Below are 27,916 nucleotides of genomic sequence, written 5' to 3' on the forward strand. Positions count from 1 at the left end.
TGTTCTCTATGTCTGTGAGTCTGTTTCTGCTTCATAGATAGGTTCATTTGTGTCATATTTTAGATTCTACATACAAGTGACATCATACGGTATTTGTCTTTCTCTTTCTGACTTACTTCCCTTAGTATGATAATCTCTAGGTCCATCCACGTGGCTGCAAATGGCATAATTTCATTCTTTTTTATGGCTGAGTAGTAGTCTACTGTATATATGTACCACATCTTCTTTGTCCATTCATCTGTCAATGGACATTTAGGTTGCTTCCATGTCTTGGCTATTGTGGATAGCCTGAATAGCCTATGAACATAGGGGTGCATGTATCTTTTTCAATTATAGTTTTGTCAGGATATATGCCCAGGGATTGGAATCACTGGATCATATGGTAATTCTATTTTTCGTTTTCTGAGGAACCTCCATACTGTTCTCCATAGTGGCTGCACCAGCCTACCTTCCCACCAGCAGTATAGGAGGATTCCCTTTTCTCCAGCATTTTAAAACAAATTTTTCATAGTGCCCTTGTATCCAATCACCTTGCCAAGTTTGTATATTAGTTCTAATAATTTGTGTGTAGATTCTTTTGGATTTTATACATAGACAATCGTTTTCACCTGCAAATAGTAACAGGTCTTTTTTTCCCCAATCATCATGTTTTTTATTTCTTTTTCTATCCTTATGACACTGTCTAGGACTTACAAAAAGTAGTTATCAGGGAAATCCTTGTTTTATTTCTGGTCTCAAAGGGAAAGGCTTTCACTATTTCACCATGAAGTACGATATCTGCTGTAGGCTTCCTGAGGATCTTTATTGCATTCAGTGAGTGCCTTTCTATGCCTAGGTAGCATGTTCTTTGCAAAAAGAAAATCCAGTTATGTCACTCCCTCCTTCGAAGTTCTCACTGTGCCCACGACTGCATCCCTTCCCTTACAAGTGTTGTGTCCCTGGCTCTCTACTCTTCAATCTCAATTACCTTCAGTTCCTTGAGCACACCACACTCCCATCACCAGAGTTCCTTCGTAGGTGCTCTGACCCCTGCCTTGGAGCATCCTCTTTACATGTCCTTCTCCTTGTTAAAACTTACTCCTCCTTCAGACCTCTGCTGGAGGGCCATCTCCTCAGGGAGTTCTTCCCTGGCCACTGGCCCCCAGACCAGATCAGGCTATTTAGGGATAAGCAGAACTCATAGAACTAACTGTCTTTCCTTCACAGCTCTCACCACCCCGAGACTCTCCACACTGTAAACTTCCTAGGAACAAAGACTATTTTGTCCTCTGTTATCACCACAGGGTCCAGCTCACTTGGTGCTCAGTGAGTATTTGTTGAATGAATAAATGAATGAATGAATGAACAAACCAACTCAGACAATTCATATTAATCTCTTTTGGTCTTAGTTCCCACAACTGTAAAATGATGAGCTTTGTGTCTTTTAATTTTGACATTTTCTGATTCTCACTGGAGAGTAGCATGGTTGTCAAAGATATGGGTTAACTTTTGATGGATGTGACCATTCTTCTCTCCTTTTCTGGTTTCGTTAGCTTTGCTGAAATTGAAAACATAAAAGCTAGTTGGTGTGCTTTTGTGACTGTGACCATCAGTACTGTGAGCTCACCTTAGCCTCGTTGGAGGCAGGTGGCAGACTCTGTCCACAGGGGAGCCCTGCTATCAGAAAACGGAATGTCCTGGATCAGAGCTTCATAGAACACATGGGTTTCACGTTCTGGAAACAACGTAAAGTTAACTGCCCTGCCACGGAGTTTCTCCCGTTACTCCAGAAACCAAGTCCTTCCCAATGCCATCCAGGAAGAGTTCTCTCCGACCTGGAATGGTGTCACTTTTTTAATATAGATTTATTTTTATCTATCTATCTATCTATGTATTTATGGCTGCTGCCCATTGCTGTGCGTGGACTTTCTCTAGTTGCAGCAAGGGGTGGGGGGCTACTCTTCATTGCGGTGTGTGGGCCTCTCATTACGGTGGCTTCTCCTGTTGCGGATCATGGGCTCTAGGTGTGTGGGCTCAGTAATTGTGGTGCATGGGCTTAGTTGCTCCATGGTATGTGGGATCCTCCCAGACTAGGGCCCAAATCCGTGTCCCCTGCACTGACAGGCGGATTCTTAACCACTGCGCCACCAGGGAAGTCCCTGGAATGGAGTCATTTTATGGATAAGATTCAGACTGAACTTCAGACAAATTAGAAGGTGAATGTTTACAACACAAAAAGAAGCATTTGTAAAACAAAATGGTTCTCAGCTTTAAATTCTCCCGTGCTTTTAGTAAAGGGATTTATGTAAAACTGTGACTCCATTAAAAAGAAAAAAAAGTCATTTGTACCTATCAGTTCAATTTCTCTGTAGTGTAAAGACAGATACATCCACATTATGAACCCAAATGGTCTAGAGTGGCCCCATGCCCTTCCCTTGCCCTCACAGTTACTCCCTGTTACTTTATTCTCCTTTACTGCTCTTGTAATCTAATCACTTTCAAAAATTACCCTGTTTATATTTGGTCCTTTATTTTGTTTTTTACTTGCCTAACCCAACAAAAGTAAAGGCTCTATGAGGACCAGGACTTGTCTGTTCTGCACCTAACACAGTGTTTGGATGAGAGTAGACACTTGATACACACTCATTCAAAGATTGACCAGATAGGGAATTCCCTGGCAGTCCAGTGGTTAGAACTCTGTGCTTCCACTGCAGGGGGCACGGGTTTGATCCCTGGCCAGGGAACTAAGATCCCACAAGGGATAAAATAGATAACTAATAAGGACCTACTGTATAGCACAGGGAACTCTAGTCAATACCGTATAATGGCCTATATGGGAAAGGAATCTAAAAAAGAGTGAAGATATACATACATATACATATATGTATGTATATATATAACTGGTTCATTTTGCTGTACACCTGAAACTACATTGTAACTACATTGTAAATCAACCATATTCCAAAATTTTTTTTTTTTAAAAAGATCCCACAAGCTGTGCAGAGCAACCGAAAAAAAGAGAAATCACCGTATCATCACACCAATTACCAATCAACTTACCTTTAGAAACAGAAAAGATAATGCCAGGTTAGAGATAATTCATCAAGTGGAAATGTTTATTTATTATATAATAATTCATCTAGCTCTAAACTAAACATTGAATTTTAAACTAAACATTGAGTTAACGTTGACTAAAGCTTTTTTTTTTAAGTTCCTTCCCTTCCTTTCTTTAGGAAATCTGGTAATCTGGAAATTCCTTTAACTGACTCTGTGTATCAATCAGCCTAAGATAAGATTTGCTGCAGAAACAAACAACCCCCACATCACAGGCACTTACAACCATAAGGATATCATTTTCATTTCTGTCACATGTCACCCCTAGCTCAACAACAGCTCCATCCCATGCTGCCTTCAATCTGAGACCCAGGCTGATGGCACAGCCTTCATTTGGGACACTGGCCCCTAAAGCTTGGGCTCTGACATGGCACAAGTTACTTCTACTCACGTTGCCTTGACCAAAACAAATCACACGGTCAGGCCTGACATCACTGGAACAGAGGAACACCTCAGGAAGGGAACTGTAATATTTGGTAGACCTGTTACAGACCCTATCACACTGTGGTTTCAGCTTTGGGAGCTGATGAGAGAAAGAATGTTGGAGAATTCCAGGTCCAAATTCAAACAGAAAAATAAATAAAAACCATTCTCATTTGACCCTTGAAAACCACCTGAGGACCACACTCTGCCAGTTCTGAACTTATATAGAAGTACAGAGGACACGAGCTGATTTTTCTCCTCCTACATGCTCAGGAGAAGGCCTCTGATGACCATTTTGCCCACCTCCAATCAGGAGGCAGCATCAGTAAAGTAAATGCTCATTACTTCCCTGTTCTTCACCTTCCCCAAGAGCTCAGAGTCCTTCCTGGAGGTTTTCCTTTTACCTACTTGGACAATTTGTCTCTAATAGAGAGGCATAATTCCGGAAACTGCAATATTTTAATTCCCAGAGACATTATCTTAAGGCAAGTTGATTTGGCTAACAGCAGCCAGATTTCAGGAATAACCTTTCAGTGAAACGTATTCTTCTGAGCCACCACTTTCAGGAAATTATCTCTCCCCTCCTATGTCTCACGACTTAAGGGAAGAGTATTTCTTTTCAGAGACTAAGAATTGATACCAAAAGAGGAGAGTAAAGATAGGAAATTTTTGAGACTCCCAATTTCAGGCTGTGTAAATTGGAATGGTAGAGGCGACTTGGGAAGAGAATAACCTTGGTGAGAAAAAAATATTCACAAATTCGGCAGTATTTATGGATCTCCTACTGTGTACAGTGACAAGCTATACTATGCCCTAGAAACAACTGTAAAGGACACAAACCAAGTATTTGAGGGTGTCTACAGCCTACTAGAGAGACAACAAATATTTTCCACGGAGTGTAGAAAGTGGCCTTGTTCTGAAACAAAAGTCAAGCCTGGGACAATTGGGAAGTTATCCTATAGGTGCTAAATTCATAGCTAAGAATGAATAGAAGTTGGCTGGGGAGAGTAGGAGTTAGCTGGTTGGTAGTGGGGAGGGTAGATATAATGGAAAAAAGGCATCCAGGAAGAGAGGACAGCCTGAGTAAGGCACAGAGGGGTGGGAATGAGATACACTGCTATCTGTACCCATGGCTCACGTTGGTTGGGGCTGAGAATACACACAGGAAAAAAAAAAAAAAAAAAAACTTGGAAAGAGAAACAAGTCAACCATGGTATTTGCTGAAGGAAATTGGGGGAGGGGAGCTCCAGAAGAGAAATTATCCCCACTGTCCCAGGTGTAAACAATTAGCCATCACCTTATCTCAGCCAAACCCCAAGCACAACTACAGTAAGAAACAGATGACCTCTCAGAAAGTACAGGGGGAAAGAATATTTGCTCCACATTAAACACAACGAAAAAAAACCAAACAAACAAACAAAAAAAACACAACGAAATTCATCTCCCTGAGATGCCAAGCTGTATCCTGCTGCTAGCAGGATCAGATGGTCCATTCCAAAATAAAATGTGGTACCACTACGGTTTTCCACCTTTCCAGGCACATGCTGTCAAGAGGTTGAAGAAACTCCTGTTCTGTGACATCATGAAAACACAATTTCCTGCCATGGTTTGCTGGAGCCAGCTCTTACCAGATTGTAATTATTACATGTTCAAGAATTTTGTGAGCCCATAGTTAAACATAATGATATAAACTTGCAGTTTAAGAAATTACATCAAAGACTCCGGGATCCCTGAGGCGTCGGCCGCCGCCCCAGCCGGCATCCTGAGCCAAGCTGCCTGGTCCTTGGCCCTCCGTGTGGCCGTGGCCTTCAAACTGCCGTTTCCTCGGCTGGGGGCGGGGCCGCTAAGTTTCCCGCTGGGAGGTAAAGTGGCCCCCCTTTACCTCCCAAATGTCACAAGGAGACAGGCCTCTGGGCACTAGGTACCCCCCGCACCCTCGCCCTACACGTGCCTGTGCGAGGCCCTCGCGAGGCCAAGGAGGCAGGGCGCTTTCCCCGAGAGCGCGGTGAGTGGGTCGCGGTACCTGTCTCTTCTCCCTCCACAGACGAGAGAATTGAGACAAGGAACTTATATGCCCGATATAAATACAACTGGCTATAAACTTCAGGAGGGCAAAGTACATCATCTCTCTCATTCACTCCTGTGTCTTGAGCATCCAATACTATGCCAGGCATATGAGGCACGAGTGTGTTCAGGACGGATATGGAGAGAAGAGCAACCTTCCCTACACATTCTTGCTTAGATGAGCTGCCAGAGCGCTGGCATGTTCTGAAGAAGGCAGCAGAGAGACGTGAGTGGTTGCACAGGGAGCCCCGCGCCGAGCTGTCCCCGGGGCTCGAGACAATGTCTCATCAAGATGCCCTGGAACTCGCCCAGCTTTGCTTCACGTGTTCCAAGCTCATTTTGAATCTTGACAACCCCTTTGGCACCTGGGAGATGGCTGGGTACAGCAGGAAGAACATGGAATTTGAAATCATTAGACGGGAGATTAGATCTGGCCCTGCCACTTACTCCTTGTGTAACTTCAGGCAAGTCATCCTTAGGAGTTTTACAAGACCATTGAGAAGAACAAACAAGAAATAAGTATGCGTAAGCATTTTGCAAACTCTCAGGCACTCCACAGTTTAAAAGAAAACAGTAAACATTGGGACAGTCATGAGGATATAGAATGTGAAAGTCACAGCAGAATGTTAGTGTTCAGTAGAACCACACTCCACATTCACTGAGCACCTACTGATTCCCAGGTAAGGCCCAAAGCCTTACCTCCTTCCAGGGAGGTGCTCTTTTCTGTGCCCATTTCACAGATGAAGAGGCTGCCACTCAGATAAGGCAACTTACTTACGGTTGCAGAGCTGGTAAATGTCAACTAGGATTCAGATCTTAGTTGGTCTGACCTTGAGGACGCCCAAACACCTTTCCAATGTACCACATCAGCATTTTCATCAAAATTCAAATAGAAACTCAATGTCAACTGACACCAGGGACATGTTATGAAACGAAGGATGCTGGGCGCTACGGGCAGTGCTCAACAGCTGGCAGAGGGCCTGACTGTGGCACTCCACCCAGATGGAGTTTGGGATTGATTGCTTTTGATTCGTCGGTCTCCTGTCTCATTGCCAACCTTTGGAGTGAGGTCACCTCTGCTCATTGGACACTGACAAGGACATTGGACAAGGAAGGACACTGTTGCTTGAATTCTGAACTTTTCTTCTTTCTACATGCCCTGCAAATTGCTTCATTAAAACACTCAGGTTTAAAATGCATTCATTATATACCCAGAATAACTGAGGCAGAAGAACGGATAAGTGACTTGGAAGATAAAATAGTGGAAATAACTACTGGAGAGCAGAATAAAGAAAAAAGAATGAAAAGAACTGAGGACAGTCTCAGAGACCTCTGGAACAATATTAAATGCACCAACATTAGAATTATAGGGGTCCCAGAAGAAGAAGAGAAAAAGAAAGGGACTGAGAAAATATTTGAAGAGATTATAGTTGAAAACTTCCCTAACATGGGAAAGGAAATAGTTAATCAAGTCCAGGAAGCACAGAGAGTCCAATACAGGATAAATCCAAGGAGAAACATGCCAAGACACATATTAAGCAAACTATCACAAATTAAATACAAAGAAAACATATTAAAAGCAACAAGGGAAAAACAACAAATAACACACAAGGGAATCCCCATAAGGTTAACATCTGATTTTTCAGCAGAAACTCTGCAAGCCAGAGGGAGTGGCAGGACATATTTAAAGTGATGAAGGAGAAAAACCTAAAACCAAGATTACTCTATGCAGCAAGGATCTCATTCAGATTTGATGGAGAAATTCAAAACTTTACAGACAAGCAAAAGCAGAGAGAGTTCAGCACCACCAAACCAGCTTTACAACAAATGCTAACGGAACTTCTCTAGGCAAGAAACACAAGAGAAGGAAAACACCTACAAGAACAAACCTGAAACAATTAAGTAAATGGTAATAGGAACATACATATCGATACTTACCTTAAATGCAAATGAATTAAAAGTTCCCACCAAGAGACACAGACTGGCTGAATGTATACAAAAACAAGACCCATATATAGGCTGTCTACAAGAGACCCACTTCAGACCTAGGGACACATATAGACTGAAAGTGAGGGGATGGAAAAAGATATTCCATGCAAATGGAAATCAAAAGAAAGCTGGAGTAGCAATTCTCATATGAGACGAAATAGACTTTAAAATAAAGACTATTATAGGAGACAAAGAAGAACACTACATAATGATCAAGGGATCAATCCAAGAAGAAGATAGAACAATTGTAAACATTTGTGCACCCAACATAGGAGCACCACAATACATAAGGCAAATACTAACAGCCATAAAAGGGGAAATGGACAGTAACACAATCATACTAGGGGACTATAACAACCCACTTTCACCAATGGAGAGATCATCCAAAATGAAAATAAATAAGGAAACACAAGTTTTAAATGATACATTAAACAAGATGGACTTAATTGATATTTATAGGACATTCCATACAAAAACAAGAGAATACACATTTTTCTCAAGTGCTCATGGAACATTCTCCAGGATAGATCATATCTTGGGTCAAAAATCTATCCTTGGTAAATTTAAGAAAATTGAAATTGTACCAAGTATCTTTTCCAACCACAACATTATGAGACTAGATATCAATTACAGGAAAAGATCTGTGAAACATACAAACACATGGAGGCTAAACAATACACAACTTAATAACGAAGTGATCACTGAAGAAATCAAAGAGGAAATTAAAAAATACCTAGAAACAGATGACAATGGAGACACGATGACCCAAAACCTATGGGTTGCAGCAAAAGCAGCTCTAAGAGGGAAGTTTATAGCAATACAGTCCTACCTTAAGAAACAGGAAACAACTCGAATAAACAACCTAACCTTGCACCTATAGCAATTAGAGAAAGAAGAACAAAAAACCCCAAATTTAGCAGAAGGAAAGAAATCATAAAGATCAGATCAGAAATAAATGAAAAAGAAATGAAGGAAATGATAGCAAAGATCAATAAAACTAAAAGCTGCTTCTTTGAGAAGATAAACAAATTGATAAGCCATTAGCCAGACTCATCAAGAAAAAAGGGAGAAGACTCAAATCAATAGAATTAGAAATGAAAAAGGAGAAGTAAAAACAGACACTGCAGAAATACAAAAGATTATGGGAGATTACTACAAGCAACTCTATGACAATAAAATGGACAATTTGGAAGAAATGGACAAATTCTTGGAAATGCACAACCTGCTGAGACTGAACCAGGAAGAAATAGAAAATATGAACAGACCAATCACAAGCACTGAAATTGAAACTACCAGAAAACTACTAGAGCTAATCAATGAATTTGGTAAAGTAGCAGGATACAAAATTAATGCATAGAAATCTCTGGCATTCTTATACACGAATGATAAAAAATCTGAGAGTGAAATTAAGAAAACACTCCCGGGCTTCCCTGGTGGCGCAGTGGTTGAGAATCCGCCTGCCGATGCAGGAGACACGGGTTCGTGCCCTGGTCCGGGAAGATCCCACATGCCGCGGAGCGGCTAAGCCTGTGAGCCATGACCGCTGGGCCTGCGCGTCCGGAGCCTGTGCTCCGCAATGGGAGAGGCCGCGGCAGTGAGAGGCCCGCATACCGCAAAAAAAAAAAAAAAAAAAAAAGAAAACACTCCCATTTACCATTGCAACAAAAAGAATAAAATATCTAGGAATAAACCTACCTAAGGAGACAAAAGACCTGTATGCAAAAAATTATAAGACACTGATGAAAGAAATTAAAGATGATACAAATAGATGGAGACATATACCATGTTCTTGGATTGGAAGAATCAACATTGTGAAAATGAATCTACTACCCAAAGCAGTCTACAGATTCAATGCAATCCCTATCAAACTACTACTGTCCTTTTTTATAGAACTAGAACAAAAAATTTCTCAATTTGTGTGGAAACACAAAAGACCCCAAATAGCCAAAGCAATCTTGAGAATGAAAAATGGAGCTGGAGGAATCAGGCTCCCTGACTTCAGACTATACTACAAAGCTACAGTAATCAAGACAGTATGGTACTGGCACAAAAACAGAAATATAGATCAATGGAACAGGATAGAAAGCCCAGAGATAAACCCACACACATATGGTCACCTTATCTTTGATAAAGGAGGCAAGAATATACAGTGGTGAAAAGACAGCCTCTTCAATAAGTGGTGCTGGGAAAACAGGACAGGTACACGTAAAAGTATGAAATTAGAACACTCCCTAACACCATACACAAAAATAAACTCAAAATGGATTAAAGACCTAAATGTAAGACCAGACACTCTCAAACTCTTAGAGTAAAATATAGGCAGAATACTCGATGACATAAATCACAGCAAGATCCTTTTTGACCCACCTCCTAGAGAAATGGAAATAAAAACAAAAATAAACAAATGGGACCTAATGAAACTTAAAAGCTTTTGCACAGCAAAGGATACCATAAACAAGACCAAAAGACAACCCTCAGAATGGGAGAAAATAGTTGCAAATGAAGCAACTGACAAAGGATTAATCTCCAAAATTTACAAGCAACTCATTCAGCTCAATAACAAACAACCCAATCCAAAAATGGGCAGAAGACCTAAATAGACATTTCTGCCAAGAAGATATACAGATTGCCAACAAACACAAGAAAGAATGCTCAACATCATTAATCATTAGAGAAATGCAAATCAAAACTACAATGAGATATCATCTCACACCAGTCAGAATGGCCATCATCAAAAAACCTAGAAACAAGAAATGCTGGAGAGAGTGTGTAGAAAAGTGAACACTCTTACACTGTTGGTGGGAATGTAAATTGATACAGCCACTATGAAGAACAGTATGGAGGTTTCTTAAAAATCTAAAAATAGAACTACCATACGACCCAGCAATCCCACTACTGGGCATATACCCTGAGAAAACCATAATTCAAAAAGAGTCATGTACCCCAATGTTCATTGCAGCTCTATTTACAATAGCCAGGACATGGAAGCAACCTAAGTGTCCATCAACAGATGAATGGATAAAGAAGATGTGGCACATATGTACAATGGAATATTACTCAGCCATAAAAGGAAACGGAATTGAGTTATTTGTAGTGAGGTGGATAGACCTGGAGTCTTTCATACAGAGTGAAGAAAGTCAGAAGGAGAAAAACAAATACCGTATGCTAATACATATATTTGGAACCTAAGAAAAATAAATGTCATGAAGAGCCTAGGGGTAGGATGGGAATAAAACACAGACCTACTAGAGCATGGCCTTGAGGATATGGTGGGGGGGGTAAGCTGTGACGAAGTGAGAGAGTGGCATGGACATATATACACTACCAAACGTAGGGTGGATAGCTAGTGGGAAGCAGCCGCATGGCACAGGGAGATCAGCTAGGTGGTGTGTGACCACCTAGAGGGGTTCGATAGGGAGGGTTGGAGGGAGGGAGACGCAAGACGGAAGAGATATGGGAACATATGTATATGTATAACTGATTCACTTTATTGTAAAGCAGAAACTAACACACCATTGTAAAGCAATTATACTCCAATAAAGATGTTTAAAAAAAAGAGAAGAAATTACATCAAAACAAAGGTAATACATACTCAAAATGTATTACTTCCTAACTATTTTTACTACATGTTACTGTTATCTTTGTTCTCGAGGTTATTTATCAATACATTAATTTTATCTGTGTGGTAAAAATGCAATTTTCCCACCCCATGTTCAGCAACATCACACTAGAAGCACAAAATCCATCACAGTGTGAGTATTTACAGCATGGAAATTGGCAAACGTTACCACCCAGGCCCTCTTCCTTCCCTACCCCCACCACTTCTCCCACCAAGAGCTGGTTGTTAACATTTACCAGCACACCAGTGATTTCATAGGATGCGTTAAATAAGCAGGTTAACTACTCTTCCCTGTTCTTGCTTTTTTACTCCCTCCCATCCCCCATACACCATGAACACATGTATAGACACAAACCACATCTACCTGGGTCTCCCTTGTTCACTGGCACAGCTTTACTCTGGGACACACTCTGCTCTTCCCCCTTTTCTTCATGAATAAAATCCAGGATGTACAATTCAAACCCTATGTTGCTGAGCTTCCAGTAGTAATTGTACTTCAGTTTTCTCATCTGTAAAATGGAAGGGTTAGATAGGAAAATCTCAAAGGTGATTTTGAGATTTTGATAAAGAATTGGAAGATTTTGATAAAGAATTGGAAACCCTTCGTTTTAATATACTACCCCCAAAACACTTCATAGCATCAAAAGAGTTAAAATCTTCTTTCATTGAGAATAAGGCAGACGCCGACTTTGTCCTCACTGCCCAACTCTACCACGCCTATGGAACCTTAGGTGAGCTACCCAACCATTCTCTGCCTCAGTTTCCCCCCTGGTGAATTCATCACTGCCATTGCCATTACACTGTCCTGTCAGCACAGTCCACTGACTCACCTCAGTTTTGAAGTTAACAGTACTACTCATTTTAAAGACTTTAAAATGAAAGGATCAGAAAAGCAGCAAAAAATATATATGAAATGCTAATTAAATGGGTGGTAATTATTTCTGAAATGTGATTTACCTTAAATGCAATAAAGTCAACATTAAACAGATTAAAAGAAATTGTAAATAACCATTTAGCAGAATGGGCGTTAACTCTTTGAAAGAACCTGCTACCCTAAAGGGCACATACAAGCAAAACTGTACATTCACTCAAGCTGAAAAATATACATGTGGACCTACGGTTCAAAGGCTGAAGCTAGCAGGTACCTCTGAGCCAACATCCCCTGGATTAAGGTAACTCCACTTCTGAAGAAAGTTCCACGAGTACAGGTACCATATACTTATTGTCCAAACCACAACACGGGGAGGGAAATAACATGCTTACACTGGAGTAAGTATAAACCAGCACAGTCCCAGGCAAACCTGAAGGTAAGGTCCTAGCACCTCTAAGCTATCCTCCAGTGCTTTGGTCTGAAACCAAAACTTATTCGAAGCCATGAGCCTGGAATAAAGCACTAGTAATTCAAACAGGAAAATTCACTACCTGAAGAAAGGAAATGCCCCCAGTGAGGCAACCCAACTAGCAAAGGCACGAATTGTGTCTAATTGTGATGCTGTTAACATACTCTGATACAAGCCATAGACCTAGGGTACAGAATGTATAGCTGACCTATAGCAAAGATAAATAAAATTATATTTTACTCTTATTCAGAGAAGAATCCAAGTTTGTGTTGTAGGAAACATATATAATTTGGAGACCTTTTAAGGAAAAAGAACTTAAAATTACAAATTCCAATGAGATCAACAGTAAATATTTGTTTAGAACGAAAAAAGATATCATAATAATTACAAACATTCTCAAAAGCTGGCAAATAACACAAATGTCACCAAGTCAGAAAAATCTGAAAAACGACATGATAATATTGTTATCAACTAACTTCCTAACATACCTCCATAATCATTTCATCCTATATAGTGTGACTACATTCTCTTTGACTAACTCCACATTTGACAGTAGTCTTATAATATTTTCATAATGAGAACAGAAAAATAACACAATCTGTCCTAAAAAAATAGCTGGTCAAAAAAATGTTGGTAGATTCAAGATGGCTGTGAAATGTTGTCACCCCTCCCATTGGGTGGACTCTATTTTCCCTCCCCTTGAATCAGGATGCAGCAGAAATTTACACTGTTTTCCAATCCAGGTCTAAAGAAAACTGGCAGTTCCTGCTTCCTTCCTCCAGGGACTTCCCACTTGGAGCCCAGGCGGCATATACTGTGGGGAAGGTCAGGTAGCCGGTTGGAGAGGTCCACATGGGGAGAACCAAGGCTGAGCTCCCATCTGATGGCCAGCCCCAATATCAGTTAAATGAGACTATTCGGGACCTTCCAGCCATCTCACTAACCCAGCCAACATCTCATGAAGCAGTATAACTATCCGATCAAACCACAGAACTGTGAGGAATATTAATTGTTTTAAGTCACCAAGTCTTTGAGTGGTTTATTATTTAGCAATAAAAGTTTTCTTCCCAAAATTTTATTATGAAAATATTCAAACACAAAAGTTGAAAGAATTCTAAACACTCATATACCCACCTCTTTGATTCCAGAATTAACATTTTGCTATACTTGCTTTATCGCATATCTGTTTGTCCATCCATCTCTATATTTTTTGCACACTTCAAAGTTGCAGACATCAGTACACTTTACTCCCAACACTTCAGTATGCATGTCATGTCATTAACTTGAGTTAAGGGCTTGTTTTTTCTTTTGAGGTAAAGTGTACATAAAATGAAATACACAAATCTTAAGTGTACCATCCTGAGTTTTGACAAATGCACGTACCTGTGAAACCCAAACCCCTAACAAGATATAGAACATTACCAACACTCAGAAAGTTGCCTCCAGTCCCTTCTCATCAATCCCTGCCCCCCACTTCTCCATGGGAAACAACTCTTTGAACTTTTTTTCTACCACAGATGAGCTTCACCAGTCCAGAGCGCAATAAACAGCAAATCATACAGTATATTTTCATTTGCATCTGGCTCTTTTTCCCTCAGAATGTTTATGAGATTTATTCACATTGTTGTCTGCATCAGGGATGTGTTTCCTCTTAGTACTGAGAAGTATTCCTTTGTATAAATACACCACAATTTGTTTATCCATTTCTTGTTGATGGACACCTGAGCTGTTTCCAATTTGTGACTGTTATGAAAAAAGCTGCCATAAACATTCTTACTCAAGTCTTTTTGTAGACACATGTTTTCATTTTACTTGAGTGGATACCTAAGAGTGGAATTTCTGGGTCAAAGAGTAGATGCATGCTTAGTTTTATAAGAAACTTCCAAGGCCTTCATCTGAAGTGAACTTTGTTTTTTATTACTGATAGTTTAGAAAAGTTCCTTTCAGCTTTACATCTCATTATTGGCAATGTCATATCTGTAATGCCCTCTCTGTAGTTTCTCACTTGAGTGGTTTTTCTTACCAGGGAAAAGCCTCAGATGGTTCCAGCCATTTGATCTCGTTAGGCATGCCCTGCTTAGGGCTGGCCCAGCTCTGCCAGGTCCTCTCCGAGGATGGTGGCCAAAGTGGTCATGAAGTCTAGGTCAGCCATACTGGCCTCTAAGCAGGCAGTGCTGCCTTCTAATCCTTCTCCTTGGAATCAAAGATGAGTCTAGATGCTTGATGAGTTCACCAGCAGTCTATGGTTACTGGGTGACTTAAACTTTTATTTCATTACTAGTATCTCCCCCTGGAGCCCCTGTCTTCCCAACTACAATGTAAGCTTCCCTGAGAACAGAATCTTGCTTCTCCTATTCACTGCTTCATCCTAACCACTTAACATAGTGCCCAGAATAGAGTAGGAACTGAATAAACAAAGAAATGGATGAATGAATGAATGGCTGGTCTCATTTCTACTTTGTAACCCAACCCTGAAGAACTGCTTCTATATTGATCTACAGCTATGTACACTGATGCCTGAAGCCTCTGCAGAGCAGTTAGCATACCTGGTCTAGGTGATATGTTTTTCTCTGATTCCACCTGAGGAATGAGAGCCCCTCTAGGTCAGGTACTTCATCTAGGTTAGCAGTATGACCCCACAATACCCAGAAATGTGCTTTGTACATAGTAGGTACTCAAGAAATATCAACTTGATCTCTGCTTACCACATATACCAAGGGCTCTTCACCTGGGGACCCCCAAATTGCAGGAGTAGACTTAATTCCTGATGTTGTCTGCAAAATGTTTTCATAAGTATACTTTTTAGGGTGGGGAGTTTAACACATCCTCAAAGGGACTGGTGACCCAAAACATGCTAAGAATCACTGCAGTAGATTTTGACAAAAGCTACTTTTGCTTTCTTTTATGAATAAAGGACTTCTGGCAGAGCCTGGCTACATGCTCACCAAGCCCATTTCCTTGCCATTTTAGCCACACAGCTGGACTGCATTTCCCAGGCTTCCTTGAAATTAGAGACCATATGACTGAGTTCTAGCCAATGGAATGTAGGGAGAAGTGAGGTCCCAACTTCCTGACTTGAGCCCTGAAACCTCCCTGGTGATGCTCCATGTGCTTTCTCTTCTTCCATTGTCTGCACATCCAGGGGATCCAGGGAGGTCCTAGAAAGGATTGCCTTGGAGTGAGCAGAGCCATAAGATGAAAGAAGCCCAGGCCCTGCATGACCACTGGGAAAGCTGCCTGTTGAACACCTATTTGGACTTTTGATTTAAGCAAGAAATAAAATCTTCATGTGTTAAAGAACCATGACTTTGGAGCTGTATGTAACAGCAGCTAGCATTACTCACCCTGACTAATACAGCAGCAAGAGGCATTTTTATCTCTAGTATTTCCTGCTGAAATGCGAATAATTTGGCAGTCTGGTCTTTCTCCCCCATACAAGAAACAACAATGTCCTATCTTGCCAAATGCTTATGACTGTGACATTGCAGTCTGGACTACATTGATACAAAATTCAATGTAATTCTGCCTGCTGAGTGCCCAAGCACCCTTCTGTTGAGAGAAATCCCTCAGGAGAGAGGAGGCAGGGGCACACCTGATGCCATGGAAGAACACTTCCTTTCTTCTATAGGTCAGCGGGCGATAGTCCTCTCCTGGCTTCCTAGCAGTTGTGGCATGGGTATGTGACCTAAGCTTGGTCAACTGACTGCTCTCAGGGCTGAAGAAAAAACCAAAGGGACATTAATCACAGGGCTGTAGCAGATTCACAAGTCCCATGACATGGCAGCATGAGTCTGCATGGGGAGAAACCCAATGTCCCAGCAGTGCTGTCCAGATGTGAGGGCCCCAGTGGCCCACGCTTTCTTCCTCTGTGGTGTACTGGTTCTACCTTCCTCCTTGGCTCATTTTCCTCAGCTTGGGTCTCCAGCCTTCTGCAAACCAGTCGATAGCCTTCCAATACATTCCTTTTCTGTTCAACTGCAGTTGATTTCTATTGTTTGCAACCAAGAACCTTGAGTGCTGTACACCCCCAACTGAGCCACTGAATCCTCGAGTCAACCAAAAACAGGAGAAGATGAATGCAATTCAATGCAAGCAACACATTCTTGAGACAGTTTTTCCTCCTCTCTGATACAACATCCTACTGACCAACACCATTTTGTAAAATATTTTTTCTTATTTTAAAAGCAACTTTTGTTCACGGCAGCACATTAGAACATGTAACTATTACAATGAAAATTTTAATTACTCCTAATGTCATCAAACCAGAAATAACCTATTATATTTCTTACAAGCTATCTTCCTAACACAAATTTATAAAAGAAAAAAATACAATTGTAGTACCTTTTATAGTTTTATAATTTTATATCATGATCAATTTTCCATATTATTGTTCTATTCAACAGATATTTATCGTATGGCAAGGATGTGGAGAAATTGGGAACACTCATACATTGCTGCTGGGAATGTAAAATGGTCCGGCCACTTTGGAAAACAGTTTGGTAGTTCCCAAAAGTTGAAGCAGAGTTACCATATAACCTAAGAATCCCACTCCTAAAATTATATTCCAAGAGAAATAAAAACACATGTCCATACAAAAACTTGTACATGAATGTTCATAGCAGCATCATTCATATTAGCCAAAATGCAGAAACAATGCAATATTATTTGGCAATAAAAAGGAATGAAATACTGATTTATGGTACCACACAGATGAACCTTGAAAGCATTATGCTAACTGAAAGAAGCTAGTCACATAGGATCACATATTGAATCATTCCACTTACATTAAATGTCCAGGACAGGCAAATCTATAGAGACAGAAAGCAGATTAGTTGCCTAGAACTTGGCAATTAAAGGGAAATGGGGAGTAACTCTTATTAATGGATATAGGGTTTCATTCTGGAGTGAGGAAAATGTTCTAAAAGTGATTACTGACTATAACTATGAATATGCTAAAAACCGTTGTTTTCTTTAAATGGGTAAATTGTATGGTGTATGAATTAGATCTTAATGAGACTTTTACCAAAAAACTGTTCATTGTAGGCTTATTATATGCCATGCGTTGTGGTGGTCATTGTGCATAAAAATAAGACAGACTCAATCCCTTCCTAGTATTTCCTCTTATCTTTTCACCACAATTATGTAACAAACTCTCAATAGTTGAAAGGTTAGACTGCTTCCAACACTGGGATGAACATCCTTGCAAAATTATCTTTATCCACCTCTCTCATTCCTTTCTTAGAAGACATTTCAAGAAGTGGAGTTACTTAGGTAAACGATGAATTCATTCATGCTCGAGCTGCTTTGACATGCTTCCATCCTTGACATGGGAGAGAAATACTGCCATTTCTGTGGATGAGTCCAGTAAAGAACAGCCCATTGCCCATTTTCTTGAGGGTTACTGGGCTACCTGGTATATATTCCAAAGAAAGGCAGCCCAGGGCAAGTCATTTCTACCATCACTCCCAAATTTTACTGAGGTTGGGCCAAGCTTGAGTTGATAAGTATAAGAACTTCCCTCTCCTTGCCACCCCCATCTTCTCCCCGCATGTCTTAGATCCACACTCCCCTTGACGTTTTAAAAAGGAAAGAAAGGGTCCAAAAATGAAAATGTGTTGCTTTTGAAATAAAAGTGAAAAGGCATGAGTTTTGTAAGGGCTGACAGAAAAGATAAATGAGTGTGCCAAGGTGACAAGAGAAGAAAAGAAGGTACCCATGAGATGGGCAATCCAAAACAGCCTGCCCTTAGAGGAAGCACGTGCACAGTCACCTAAGCAGAGCCCAAAGCTCTCTCCCCTAACAGGAGTCAGCCCTGGTTCACTGGAGTCCCTCTAGGCTTTGGGACTTTACACCGGAACAACTGAGGTCAATCAGTTATTAATGATTCCTCTAATTATTCTCCAAGACATGGGAATTCACATTAAAGTGGGAACACAGCAAAGCAGGGTGACAGCTCTCTGCCTCTGTGTGTGACAACAGCCAAGCTCCTTTCATTCTCTAGCTCATTCTTCTGATTTGTACGATAAGAATGTCCTATCCAACAATGTTTAAGACAGGGATATTTGGGTCAGCGATAATGATGACACAGTCACAAATGCAATGTGTCACAGCATCTCCCAGTGTCTGTAAAAGCCTCCAGAGCTACTGTATCCTTTCACGTGGGCCCACTCTGGACCACAGGGCTACCAGTGGAGACTCTTAGCTCCCCTGATTCCCTCCTTCTCCGTACATGGGAGGTGAGCATTCTCATGTGAACCTATTAAACAAGACCTCTTGCTTTGTCACAGGTTCAAGTTCACTCTGCCTTTCAACAGATTCCCTCTCCTCACTGTTCTGCTTAGCACAGCTTTGCATTTGACAGAGCTCCGTAATTGCAGGAATCTGTAGAATGTTTACTCTGGCTGATTTCAATAGGGTAGCAAACCCTTTGACATTCCTCCCCTTAAGAGATGGAGATCTGTGTCCCTCCCCTTGAATCTGGGCAGGTTTCTGACTGCTGACACCAATAGAGTATAGCTAACATGACACTATGGGCCAAGGCACTCTTTCTCAACCTTTTTTATTCATTATTTTCCCCCTAGAAAGCCTTTCTAGACAATTTTTCCTACTTGCATTTCCAACTCCATAATATTTTAATTCCACAAATATAGTTCTTGTACTGTATGTATATCTGTGTTTTTTTACACAAAAAATAATGTTTTTCACACCTTTCCATGAATCAACTTTCGACCCCAGAAAACAATATCACCTCTGTTGCAAATGCTTGGGCTAGGCCATAAAAGAGCAGGTAGCTTCCCATGGATTCTCTTGGAACTCTACTCTTGGAGCTTTTAGGTGCTATATATTAAGTGTATATATAGTATATATATATATATAGTGTATATATATATACATATATATATACATATATGAACTATATATACATAAAGACTACCCAGCAGCTGCCATGCTAGACAGACCATCTGTAAACACAAATATACAGAAAGATGCCCCATAAGCTCAGCTATTCCAACCTTCAGTCATGGGAGTCTTCCCAGCCCAGGCTCCAGACATGTGAGTAAAGAATCGTTCAAGAGGACCCCAGCTCCAGCTGCTGTCTAACTCTAATCACATTAGAGATACCAAGCCAGATTTGTCCAGACTAGCCAATCCCCAGAACCAGAGAGATAATAACAAATAATTTGATCACTATGCTCTGACATGGTTTATTACCCAACAGATAGCCAGAACACTTACAATGTACCAAAAGCTATCCTAAGAATTCCACACTTATTAATTCATTTTATCCTCACTATATCCTATGAAGTAAGTATATACATTTCACAGATGGATTCAATTCTGGCAACTCATCCAAGAAGAACTGTAGGACTGCACTTTGCTTGGGAACTACTACTCCATGGCTTCTTCTAGCTGTAATGCTTTTTGGTTCTTCTACCCATCATAATACCTGTTTATACATTCTTTTATTCAACAAGCATTTATTAGTCATCACAAGCTAGGTACCATGCTAAGCATTAAGGACACCAAAATTAGTTAAAAGTCATAGCTCCTATACTCATGGAGCTTGCAATCTAACAGAGAGATAAAAATGTTATCAATTCAGTTTGATAAAAATTATGATAAGTGTAAGGTCAGAATGCTATGGATACAAGTGGAGACCCAAACCAGAACAGGGGCAGGGGGAGGACAGGGAAGCCTTTCTTGGAAAGAGTGGCCTTTGGAAAGAGTTTTAAGAGAGAAGAGACATAGGAAGGGTCTAAGATGGTAGTATAGGAAAACCCTGAGCTCACCTCCAATGGACACACTGAATCTACACCTACATGTAGAGTAATTCCTCCAGAAGAAAACCTGAGGACTGACTGAATAGCTACTGCCTGTAGAAGGACCACATAGAAATGTGTAGGAAAGACAGAGACATCGTATCCACAGGAACCCCACTGCTGACTCAGTGACCTAAACTAAGGAGGGATATTGCTGAGGAGCTGAACTGAGACTCACCCACACTGAGATACAGTGAGAAAACAACAGTTTAAGGGGCACCTAGACTAGAGGGGAAATAAATCCATTTACAAATCTTAGAGCTTCTGCCAAATGGGCAAGGAGCCTTCTCCAGGATTGGAGGTACCAGTGAGCACCATTGTTTGAGTCCCTCCAGGACTTCCCCTGGCCCACACCCACTCCAGCTCCGGCCTTCTGCCAAAGTGGCCTCAGGCACAGTGCCCCTAAGGGACTTCCCCTGGCACAGGCCCATTTCGGCCCCAGCCACACTGTCAAAGCCACCAGTTACAAGCAGTCTATACAGGGGACACTTCCAGACAAGGCCACTCCTTCAAGACCAGGACAGTAGCTTTTTTGCCTAATTTATAGAAACATAAAATGAAGGTCAAACAAAATGAGAGGGCAGAGAAATATGCACTCTACATAGGAGCACCTAGATATAAAAAGTAAATATCAGAAATAAAGGGAGAAATTGATAACACAATAATAGTAGGAGACTTTAATACTCCACTTACATCAATGGATAGATTATCCAGACAGAAAATCAATAAGCAAACACTGGCCTTAAACAACACATTATATTAGATAGACTCTCTCTCTCTCTCTCTCTCTCTCTCTATATATATATATATATATATATATATATATAAAACATTCCATTTAAAAGCTGCAGAATACATGCTCTTTTCAAATGCACATGGAACATTCTCCAGAATGTGGCTAGGCCACAAAACAAGTTACCATAAATTTAAGGAGATTGAAATCTTCTCAAGCACCTCTTCCTACCACAATAGTATGAAGAAAAAAAAAAAGAAGAAGAAAATTATAGGCCAATGTTCCTGATGAATATAGATGCAAAAATTCTCATAAAAATATTTGCAAACCAAATTCAACAATACATCAAAAGGATCATACATCATGATCAACTGGTATTCATTCAAGGGATGCAAGAATGTTTTGACATCCATAAATAAATCAATGTGATACACCACATTAACAAAACAAAGGATAACAATCATATGATCATCCCAATAGATGCAGAAAAGGGATTTGACAAATTTCAACATCCATTTATGATTTTTAAAAACTCTCAACAAGCAGGTATACAGGGAACAGAACTGAACCTAATAAAGGCCATATATGACAAACCACAACTAATATAACAGTCAATGCTGAAAAGCTGAAAGCTTTTCCTCTAAGATCAGGAACAAGAAGACAAGGATGCCCACTCTCACCACTTTCATTAAACCTAGTATTGGGAGTCCTAGCCACAGCAATTAGGTATGAAAAAGAAGTAAAAGGCATACAAATTGGAAAGGAAGAAGTAAAATTGTCACTATTTGCAGAAGATGTGATACTACATTTAGAAAACCCCAAAGGTTTCACCAAAAAAAATGAACTATCAGAAAGAGAAATTAAGAAAACAACCCCAGTCTTCCCCCCTCTGCCTGCAAGCTTGGGGATGGAGTCCCGGAGTGGCTCAGGCTCAGGAGCAGAGGGCCTGTGGCAACAGGACTCCCAGGAGCCATGTTGTCAGAAGTCCTGCTAGTGTCTGCTCCAGGGAAAGTCATCCTTCATGGAGAGCATGCTGTGGTCCATGGCAAGGTAGCACTGGCTGTGGCCTTGAACTTGAAAACATTCCTCTGGCTTCAGCCCCACAGCAATGGGAAAGTGGGCCTCAACTTACCCAACATTGGCATCAAGCGGGCCTGGGATGTGGCCAAGCTTCAGATGCTGGACACCAGCTTTCTGAAGCAAGGTGACGTCAAAGCACTCACCCCGGAGCAAGTGGAGAAGCTTAAGGAGGTGGCGGGCTTCCCCAAGGACTGTGCTGACCACGAGCACCTGGCTGTGCTGTCCTTCCTTTACTTGTACCTGTCCATCTGCCAGAGTCAGAGAGCCCTGCCCAGCCTGGACATTGCCGTGTGGTCAGAGCTGCCCACTGAGGCCAGCCTCGGCTCCAGTGCCACCTACTCTGTGTGTTTGTCAGCTGCCCTCCTGACTATGTGCAAGGAGATCCCAAACCCGCTGAAGGATGGAGAGGCCGCCAGCAGGTGGACGGAGGAGAAATTGGAACTAATTAACTAGTGGGCCTTCCAGGGGGGTAGGGTGATTCACGGGGACCCCTCCGGAGTGGACAATGCTGTCAGCACCTGGGGAGGAGTGCTCCAATACCAGCAAGGGAAGATTTCATCCTTAAAGAGGCCACCAGCTCTGAAGATCCTGCTGATCAACACCAGAGTCCCTCACAGCACTAAGGTCCTGGTGGCCGGTGTCAGGAGCAGGCTGCTGAAGTTCCCAGAGATCATGGCCCCCCTCCTGACCTCCACAGACGCCATTTCCCTGGAGTGCGAGCGGGTGCTGGGGGACATGGCAGTGGCCCCGGCCCCAGAGCACTATCTCGTGCTGGAAGAGCTCATCGACATGAACCAGCACCATCTGAATGCCCTCGGTGTGGGCCATGCCTCGCTGGACCAGCTGTGCCAGGTGACCATGGCCCACAGACTGCACAGCAAGCTCACTGGCACAGGTGACAGGGGTTGTGGCATCACGCTTCTCAGGCCAGATCTGGAGCAGCCAGAGGTGGAGGCCATGAAGCAGGTGCTGACCAGCTGTGGGTTTGACTGCTGGGAAACCAGCATCGGTGCCCCTGGTGTCTCCATCCACATGGCCGCCTCCCTGGACACCCCTGTCCAGCAAGCCCTGGATGGCCTCTGAGATGAAACCACCCCACAACGAAGCCCCTTCTCAGATTATTCTGGGCACTGGAGTTGGCCTCTGTGCCAGCCAGTGGGCACCCAGCTCCTGATGCTGACTGGGAGGCCCCCAGCCCCTCTGTGATGCCCCTCCCACTGGCCATGCCCCCCAGTCCCCAGAGTGAGTCAGGCAGCCCAAAAGCCATGTCTGTGTTCTACAACATTCTCTTGAGCTGGCAGGCGGTGGGGCCATGTGGAGTCCTCTGAGACACAAGGGCCTCTTTCCTGTCCTCCCTGAAGCACCCACAGACCCACAAATTCCCTGGCAGAGCTGCTTGGATCCCAGATGCAGGGGTCTGGTTCCCAGAGCAGCAGGCCTTCTCCCTCCCTCCACCTCTGGTCACCTCCCCCAGGAAGCCTTCCCAGGCTGTTCTCTCCAGCTAGACTGTGGGTGCCCCCAGGGGGTGTCCGCAGTTTCTTCCGGTCTGAACCCAAGGGGTTTTCAGAAAAGATGGCAAAGGGGGAATATAAAGATCTTGAGTTAAAAAAAAAAGAAAAGAAAAGAAAACAATCCCATTTACAATTGCATCAAAAATAATAAAATACTGGGCTTCCCTGGTGGCGCAGTGGTTGAGAGTCCACCTGCTGATGCAGGGGACGCGGGTTTGTGCCCTGATCCAGGAAGATCCCACATTCCGCGGAATGGCTGGGCCCGTGAGCCATGGCCACTGGGCCTGCACGTCCAGAGGGGAGAGCCTGTGCTCCGCAGCGGGAGAGGCTACAACAGTGAGAGGCCCGCATACCGCAAAAAATAATAATAATAATAAAATAAAAATAAAATACCTAGGTATAAATTTAACCATGTACTCTGAAAACTGTAAGACACTGAGGAAAGAAATAGAAAAAAACACAAATAAATGAAAAGATGCACCGTGCTCAAGGATTTAAATAATCAGTATTGTTAAAATGTCCATTGAACCCAAAGCAATCTATGGATTCAAAAAATCCCTATCAAAATATCAATGGCATTTTTCACAGAACTACAAAAAATAATTCTAAAATTTGTACAGAACCATGAAAGACTCTGAATAGCCAAGCAATCTTGAAAAGGAACAAAGCTGGAGATATCATGCTCCCAGACTTAAAATTGTACTACAAAGGTAAAGTAATCAAAACAGTATGGTACTGAGACTAAAATAGACACATAGATGGAACTCCCATCGAACAGAGAGTCCAGAAATAAACCTATGTTCATATGGTCAATTAATCAATGACAAAGGAAGCAAGAATACACAATGGGGAAAAGACAGTCTATTCAATAAATGCTGTTGGGAAAATTAGACAACTATATGCAAAAGAATGAAACTAGACCATTTTCTTATGCCATATACAAAACTAAATTCAAAATGGATTAAAGACTTAAATGTACGGCCTGAAACCATAAAACTCCTTGAAGAAAACAAGTAACCTTGTAAAACAGTAACCTCTTTGACATCAGTCTTAGCAATACTTTTTTGGATATGTTTCCTCAGGAAAGGACAACAAAAGCAAAATAAACAAGTGGGACTACATTAAACTAGAAAGCTTTTTCACAGTGGGAAAAAACCACCAACAAAATGAAAAGGCAACATACCAAATGGGAGAGGAAACAAACTATATCTGCAAACTATACACCCACTAAGGGATTGGCATCCAAAATATATAAAGAACTCATACAACTCAATAGCAAAAAACCCCAAACAATCCCATTAAAAAGTGGGCAGAAGATCTGAATAGGCATTTTCCCAAAGAAGACACACAGAGGTCCAAAAGTTATGTAAAAAGTTGATCAACATCACTAATCATCAGGGAAATACAAGTCAAAACCACGGTGAGATATCACCTCATACCTGTTAGAATGGCTATTATCAAAAAGATAAGAAGCAACAAGTGTTGGTGAGGATGTGGAGAAAAGGGAACCCTCATGGCTGGTTGGTGGGAATGTAAATTGGTGCAGCCACTATGGAAAATAGTATAGGATTCCTCAAGAAATTAAAACTAGAACTACAGTATAATCCAGCAATTTCACTTCTGGGTATTTATCCAAAGAAAACAAAAACACTAATTCAAAAAGATATTTGTACCCCTATGATCATTGCAGCACTATTTTCAGTAACGAAGATATGGAAGCAACCTACATGTCCATCAACAGATGAATAGATAAAGAAGAGATGGTGTATATGTGCAATGGAATACTATTCAGCCATAAAAAGAATGAAATCTTCTCATTTGCACTAACATGGATGGTCCTGGAGTGTATTACGCAAAGCAAAATAAGTCAGACAGAGAAAAATAAATACCACTGGATTTCATTTACATGTGGAATCTAAAAAAGAAAACAAAACAGAAACAGTCTCACAGATACAGAGAACAAATTGGTGGTTGCTGGGGTGGGGTGGGGGGAACAGATGAAATAGGCGAAGGGGACTAAGAGATACAAATTTCTAGCTATAAAATAATGTACACATAGAAAATATAAATAATATTGTAACAACTTTATATGGTGATGGACTTCATAATATATAAAAATACCGAATTACTGCTTACACCTGAAACTAATATAATTTGTATGTTAATAATAACTCAATAATTCAATAAATAAATGAGAAAAAGAAGACTTAGCCAAGAAAAAAGACAGGGGCTGATATTCCAACAGAATTACAGTTGTGCAAAGTCAGGAGACAGTAAAGTATATTCAGGAAATTGTCAGTGATTTTCAGGAATTTGGGCATGAGTGAAGGGAGAAGACGGTGCAAGGTAAGCACTCATCTGGTTTACCTGAGACTTTCAGAATTTTAAAACTGAAAGCCTCACGTCCTGTGAAGTCCCTCAGTCCTAAGAAACCAGGACAGTTGGTTTCCCCAGGCAGGCCAGAAGGGAGCATGGAATGGTATGAGTGGAGTAGAAATTGGTGAGTGGAGGCTATGGAGTCGTAAACCATGTAAGCCATTCTCGGGCAGGTTTGACTTTATACCCAGGACAAATAGGGAGACAATGAAGGATCTTAGGCAGGGCTAGAGATTTGATTATTTAACAGCAAACTGGTGTTGAGCCAGAGCTGAAACGAGAACTAACTCCATGTGCTTGGGGCACAATAGTCTCTTCACTTCTCCCAGTGTTTAGAGAAGTTTTTCAACATCATGAGATGTTTGCAGACATGGAACTAGACGCCTACTTGCATTTCCAGCTGACACAGAGCCCAGAACCCTGGGGAAGAAACCATGAATCTAACCTACAACTCCCTCTCTACTACATACTGACACACTCTTATATTTTAAAAAAAGGAAGAGAAGAGAACTCAACAAAGGCCATCCTTGACCCAATGTCCCCTCCAGCCACTATCCTATTTATCTACTCTTTTATGGAAAAACTGCTCTGAGAGTTGTTCATTCCTATTCTCTCCAAATCCTCACCTTCCATTCTCTTTTGAATGTATGAGAATCAGTCTTTTACCCTGAAACAAACCTGTTAATTGCAAACGTTCATCCCAAGGTCACCAAAAGTTCCATATTGTCAAACCCAATGGTTAACAATCCACATTTCACTCAACTCTCAACATCACTTAATACAGTTGAGGACTTCCTCCTTTTACAATTTTCTCCATAAAGTTTTATGGTTTTCCATGTAGATGTCTTATAATATCCTTGGTTAGATTTATTCCTAGCTGTTGAATAGTTTATGCTACTTTAAAGGCACACTTCAAATTTTTATCTTATATTTGTTTCCACACTTTAAAGGAATTTTAAATTTTTATCTTATATTTGTTTCCAGTGTGTAAAAATAAAATTAATTTTTATATATTTAATTGTATCCAGCAAGCCAGCTAAATTCACTTATTAATTCTAATAGAGTACCTGTGGATTCTTTTGGATTATCTACTTATACATTTATGCCTGCAAATTATAACCATTTTATTTATTTTTCTTACCCTACTTCATTGGCTAAAACTATCAGTAGAACATTTAATAGAAGTGGTGATAGTAGATATATTTGTTTTATTCCTGCCCTCAAAGGGAACACTTTCAGTATCTCCTCATTAAGTCAGATTCTTGCTATTGGTTTCAAGTAGATGTTCATTATCATATTAGGAACTTGCCTTCTAGTCCTAGTTTGCTGAGAGCTTTATTATGATTGAATGTTGAATCTTATAAAATGTCTTTTCTCCATCTATTTAAAGAATCTTATAGTTTTTAATAATGTAATAAATTCATTGATTGATTTTAAAATGCTAAATCACCTTTTCATTTATGAGATAAACTTTACTTGGTCAGGATGTATTACACTTTTTATATAGCACTAGGTTCAGTCTGCTAATATTTTAAGTTTTTCTTTTTTTCTCGATTACCCTTGCTAGGGGATTACCAATTATATTAATCTTTTAAAATAATCAATTTTGGGCTCTATAAATGTTTCTATTGTACATATGCTTTCTACTTTACTGATTCAATTCTTTATTTTTATTATTTCCCTTCTCTAGTGTTTCTTGAGCTTAATATGCTGTTCTTTTTAGAGTTTCTTGAGATGAAAACTTGAGTTTTTTCAACTTTTCTTCTTTTTCTAACATATGCATTCTGTGTTGTAAATTTCCTTCAAGCATTGTTTTAGTTGTATTTTAACAGCTTGAGTATCATGTTTTCATTATCATTCAGTTAAAA

The 27,916-nt window shown here is 40.9% G+C and overlaps 1 protein-coding gene and 1 pseudogene across 1 annotated transcript in view; one reads left to right on the plus strand and one right to left on the minus strand.

Annotated features, from left to right (window-relative positions):
* Positions 1-27,916, minus strand: part of KAZN (kazrin, periplakin interacting protein) — a 1,159,438-nt gene that overhangs the window by 1,049,197 nt on the left and 82,325 nt on the right. The window lies entirely within an intron of this gene.
* Positions 22,016-23,244, plus strand: LOC131745139 (mevalonate kinase pseudogene; annotated as a pseudogene).

The sequence above is a fragment of the Kogia breviceps genome, chromosome 1, assembly GCF_026419965.1.
Source record: "Kogia breviceps isolate mKogBre1 chromosome 1, mKogBre1 haplotype 1, whole genome shotgun sequence".
In the NCBI taxonomy this organism is placed as follows: Eukaryota; Metazoa; Chordata; class Mammalia; order Artiodactyla; family Physeteridae; genus Kogia; species Kogia breviceps.